The following is a 6037-nucleotide window of genomic DNA, read 5'->3' on the forward strand; positions in this document are numbered from 1 at the left end:
GCAGTGCTCCGCGTCCGCCCGGGTTCGGCCTCCGGGCTTCCCGCCGCTCAGGCCCCGCCAGGCCGCGCCGCCTCCTCGGGCCGAGCGGGACGTGCCATGGCAACGCGGCGGCGCTCGGGGAGGGGTCGGGGCGGGACGAAGAGCCGCGAACCGATAGCGGAACCGGGCAAGCTGCGAACCGGCGGCGGTCCCCGCGCTGGCAGGGGGCTGGTCGGGGGCCGGGCCGCGCAGGTGTGCGGGGCGGGGCGGCTGCGGAGCCGCCTTACGGCCGGGCGGTACAGCGCAGCCCGGCGCTGCCTTGCCCTTCCCCGCTAGCCCGCCCCGGCTGCGGCGTCATGGTCTGAGGGGAAGGAGCCGAGAAGGCGGAATTCTTGGCTTCAGTGTTTAAAAACAAACGAATAAATAAATAAAAAATAAAAAGCGCAGAAACACGAAATAAATCCCTTGAAAGCACACTAGGAAAGCAAAAGCGGCAGCCGGCTCTCGTTACTCGAGTTCTGCCCTTCTTAAAGGGGACAACCCTCGACGCTACAGCTCTGAGGCGGCAGTGCAATTTGAGGAAGGAATCTGTCTCAGCAAGCGGAGGAAATTTGGGGAAGAAATAAGCGCTGCTGTGGTTAGCAGAGGAAGCAATAAAGTTGTGGTTTAAAGCTATGAGAGCGAGCTTTGTTAATTAATTCCTACACTCAAACGCCAAGTTTCAATACGAGCTAAAATTTGAATTCATTTTCAGTGAAACTTGCCAGAAGATTGAAAACAAGCTGCTAGAATCCAACCCCTATTTATATTATTATTATTTTCCCTACCAGGGCAGGGATAGATTTGAAGCGTGCTCAAAAATAGTGTTTTACAAAAGCTATGGGAGGGATGTGAAGGGAAAACTTAAAAGCAGCAGTCACCACACCCTGGGCCTTCATGCCTTCTGTATCAGCCAGTTTGGCTGTAGGTTGGGTTTCCTCTTGGGCTTAATGGTCTTCACGTTCCTGGGTGTGTAAGGCTTACTACACACCCTTACTTATCCTCAGTATTTGTCATTTTGTGTGGCTGTTCATTCAGCCTGCTCGCAAAAAGATTGCTTTTCTTCACACCCAATTCAATCATGTTTTATGGGGAATCTAATAGCTCAGGTAACCAAGGCCTACCAATTGCACTGCGGCTGGCCACATCTTTAAGAAATGCCACTGTAAACATTGCTCGTATAAATCCTTCTGTGGACCAGCTTGCCTGGATCACCTTGGAAAAAATAACTTAGGTTCCTTAATAAAGTTCTCCTCAGAGAGCGTAAATACCATTAAATTTAAGATCAGCCCCTTCTTAAATAAAGCATAGTCACAGTTGGCATTTGTCATTCAATTAATGACATTCAATCCTGGAAGAAGTAATGCGAGAAAATCAGCTGTGCACTGATGCATTCTCAGCTGCAGTCCTCACGCATTTCCACTAGATGCCTCTATTGTTTTTAAAGTAAGCTGCCAAAAAGTAATTCCTGCTTATCCCAATCATTTAAGGCATGTTTTCAAGACAATGTCTCTTGATGGTGCAATTAAAATACATAATTTGCAATCCCTCCAGAAAAATCCCAAGCTCATTTCAAAGCACACATCATATAAGCATTATACAATATTAATATACATAGCAGCTTGATGTTGCTATTTTCTGTGATCTTTTTATTAATTCATCACCAAAAAGATCCCCAAATTTTTATATCTGACAAGAAATGGATACATATGGCACAATGCAAAAAAAGTGGGCATATCAAAATTAAATATGCTCACATGCTTTTGTATAACTATTGTACAGTTTAGGAAAGGAGACCCATGCAAGGAATTATTGGCTATGCAGTAGTGCATCCAGAGATACAAACTTGACATGGTAATTTGGTCTCTTTAACTACAATAATTCAAGCTAAGAGTACACAGAAGACTTTTTAGCCACTTATTTTCCATTTGGTTATGAGTAAAGTTTTCTTGGGGAGCGTCCTGTTTCTGGCCATACAACTAATTATTCTATTCATAAGAAAGCAAATTCTACTGAATATATTGTATTCAGAGCCACCTTCCAATGGCATGATTGTCCTGAAGCTAATTAAAATACTAATCTAGAGAGCAATTGTTGCTCTTGCCTATTTTTTTGTTAACTGTCAATAGCATGCAAGTGAAAGAAAGGAAGTTGTCAGAATGGATCCACCAAGGGGAAATCATGGTTGATCAGTCCGGTAACCTTCTATGATGTGTTGGCCAGCTGGTAAGATGAGAGGAGAACAGTGAGTGTTGTGTACCTTGACTGCAGCAAGGCTTTTAACGCTGACTACCACAATATCCTTGTAATGATATGTGTGGGATAGACAAGTGGGCAGTGAGGTGGATTGAGAACTAGCCGACTGGCAGAGCTCAGAGGGTTGAGATCAGTGGAGTCTAGTTGGAGTCTATAACTAGTAGTGTTTCCCATGGGTTGGTGCTGGATCTGGTCTTGTTCAATATTATCATCAGTGATGTGGATGAACGGATAGAGTGCACACTCAGGAAGTTTGCTGATGATAGAAAGTTGGGAGGAGTGGCTGACACTCCAGAAGGTTGTGCTGCCATTCAGTGAGACCTGGACTGACTGGAAAACTGGATGGAGAAGAACACTGTGAGTTGGAACAAAAGCAAGTTCACATTCCTATCCCTGGGGAGGAATAATCACATACATTAGTAGAGGTTAGGAGCTGACCTGCTGGAAAGGAGCTCCACAGAGAAGGTCCTAGGTGTTCTGGTGAAAAACAGGTTGGCCATGAGCCAGCAGTGTGCCCTTGTGGCAAAGATGGACCAGTGGTACCCTGGGGTGCATTAAAAGGAGCATGGCCAGCAGGTTGAGGATGATGATCCTCCTCTTCTACTGTGCCTTGGTGAGGTTGCATCTGTAGTACTGTGTCCAGTTCTGGGCTCTCCAGTTTAAAAAAGATAGGGAACTTCTAGAGAGCCCAGTGGAGGGCTACAAAGATGATTAGGGATCTGAAGCATCGCCCTTAGTAGGGCAGGCTGAGAGACTTGGGACTGTTTAGTCTCGAGAAGACTAAGAGGGGATTTTATCCATGTTGATAAATATCTAAAGGGCAGGAGCCAAGTGGATGAGGCCAGGCTCTTTTGCCTAGCAACAGAACAAAGGGCAGTGGTCATAAACTGGAACATAGGATTCATACGAACATGAAGACAGGCTTCTTTTCTTTGAGCACTGTAACAAGCTGCCCAGTGAGGCTGAGAAGTCTCCTTCTCTGGAGCTATTCAAAACCCACCTGGCTGCTTTCCTGCATAATCAACTCTAGGGAACCTGCTTTAGCAGAGGGGTTGGACTAGATGATCTGCAGAGGTCCCTTTCAACCCCTACAATTTTGTGCTTGCTGGTATTATACAATAATAATAACAAATAAAAACTTTCTACCATCTGCTTTAAAAGGAGGAACTTTGGAGCCTACCCAATATAGCCACTCTGGGAAACGCTACTATGAGTCACTACAAACAATAGTTGATGTATGCTCAGTTTTTCCCCAGCTTTGCTTAAAATTACTTAGCTCGAAGGGTCTAAATTATGAAAGTATTTTCTTAGTGACTGTGATTCAATAATGAGTACTAGAATAACTTTAAATAGGCCACAGGGGAGAGAGGAAGCTCAGGAGATTAGGTGGAACATGCATTTCTTCTTTCCTGAACACATGGTTGTTGCTTGCAAGTAGGGAAACAACCTTCCTTTTCAGTTTCAGCTGCAGTGTTACATGGGGGGTAGCTATTAGGGATAGTCCAGATAAAAGGGATGTTGGCAGAAATTTCTGTACTTTTATTCCCCCTCTTAAAATAGAATGCAAGGAAGAGAACATAGATCCAGGATCACATCAGAAGCTGCATCCTACAAGAAGAAGAAAGACTTTACAGCATCCTGTAAAAAAATATACATCCAACTCTGCTGAATCTTTGGAAAATTCCTAACATTTGTTTTTGAATACTAAGATGTGATGAGCTTCATGCTTGACAGGACTGGGGCAGGTGACTTATACTCTACAATAGCATTTACTATCATTTATCACGTATAGGACATCCACTGCTACAGAACACTGAGTTTTGCTCCCCAAAAGGCTCTCAGGATGTCATGCCACAGAACAGCTTTTCTTTCAGAATTTCTTCTGTTGTTTTTTGTTCCCTGCTAAATTTAAATTAAAAAAAAAAATTATAATAAAATGAAAATGTTTTTCTAAATCTACCTTTTTAAGAGGTCACTTCTCTACCCAGTACTGTAGAAAATTTTAGTGTGAAACTAGGTGTTAAATTAATAATAACCCTACAATTTTCTGTATATCCTGTCAGGGCTGGCTGAGACAAGAGGTAACATATGAACTGCATGACCCAGCACAAGAAAGACATGGATCTGCTGGAGCAGGTCCAGAGGGGGGGTCACAGAGAGGCTTAGAAGGCTGGAGCACCTATTCCCTGAAGAAAGAGGGGAGCTGGGCTTGTTCAGCTTGGAGAAGAGAAGGCTCCAGGGAGGCTTCATTGTGACCCTCCAGTACTTAAAAGGAGCTTATAAACAGGAGGAAGACTGTCATTTTACACGGTCTGATAGTGACAGGACAAGGGGGAATGGTTTTAAAATAAAAGAGGAGAAATTTGAGTTAGATACTAGTTGGAAATTTTTTACTCCAAAAGCAGTGAGGTGCTGGCACAGTTGCCCAGAGAAGCTGTGGTGCCCCATCCCTGCAGGAGCTCAAGGCCAGGTTGGATGGGGCCCTGGGCAGCCTGAGCTGGTGGGGGGCAGCCCTACCCATGGCTGGGAGTTGTAACTGGGTGGGCATTAAGGTTCCTCCAATCCAAGCTATTCTATGATTCTATGAAGTACAGTAAATTTTACAAGTACCCATTATTTTAGTAGTACCTGAAATGTCCACAGCGTGGAGTTGTTTGCTAGCACATGTATGTTGAACAAGCCTAGGATCTTTTCCAAACAGGAATCGTTTAAGAATGTCACAGCCGCAGACTTGGAATCCTCAACTATGAGCAAGGTGCTGTGAAGCAGTTCTCACTTTGCCTCATTTGCTGCAGAGTCCCAAACTCTGCTGCATCCATTTTTGTTAGAAATTACATAAATACACAAGGTAAGTCTTTTTGAGATTCAGAATATATGTATAAACTAGTAACTATTCTAAACAATAGCACTGATTGTATGTTAGCTTCTTACCTGAGTGACCAACTGCCAACACTTAGCATTATGTATGTGTGCATGTAGTCTGTGCATACGTACAGATAACTGCTGTTTGGTTCTAGATGGGTAGGGAAAGGAATCATTTTAACAAATATATTATTTATGATACTTAGTTGAATAACTTAGCCAGCATATTTAACTTGATTACTCTTTTGAGGGCATGGTCAGTGGTGGACTTTGTAGATTTACATCTCTCTGGTAGAAGAGACCTCTTCAAAAAGGCAAGTTAAGCCATGCTTATGGCAGTTTTACCCTAAGCAGTTAGAGCAGTTGGTAGAGCAGCATAACGCTGCCAGAACACACTAGTGAATGTGGCAATGCAATTTAAGAATGGCTTTTGGTCTTTCGAGCAAAGAGGAACATGATTTTACAGCTACAGGTGGTTTCCCTTCCTTTACCCTCAAACTGGGCATGTCTTACCTATACTTTAGATTCTTTGAGCTTGAATAGAAAGGTTTAATTAATGTTGAGTCAAACAGTTATTTCTATTCCATAGAAATAACTGCTGCATATAGCTTATTCTGTAGTAGGCAATTCACGTACAATATCTCCAGTTGCTTTTAATGTCCATCGTCAGCCATTCAGGCTGAAATTTCCTAGGTTATACTTCTTCCTTAGTCTCTCTTCAGAAACTACATATCTAAAAATAGAAGGGAAATCTGCTATTTTAATAGCGTTCTTAGTTTTACTTGAATGTTTTAAGCAAGACTTCAGATCTGGTAAAACAACAGATCATCTTATTTTAGGGAGATATAGCCTTGGTCTAAGCAGCCCTATGAACAGCCATTTCAATTTGGCCGACTATTAG

This window comes from Meleagris gallopavo, chromosome 2 (genome assembly GCF_905368555.1).
Source record: "Meleagris gallopavo chromosome 2, MGAL_WU_HG_1.1, whole genome shotgun sequence".
Lineage (NCBI taxonomy): Eukaryota > Metazoa > Chordata > Aves > Galliformes > Phasianidae > Meleagris > Meleagris gallopavo.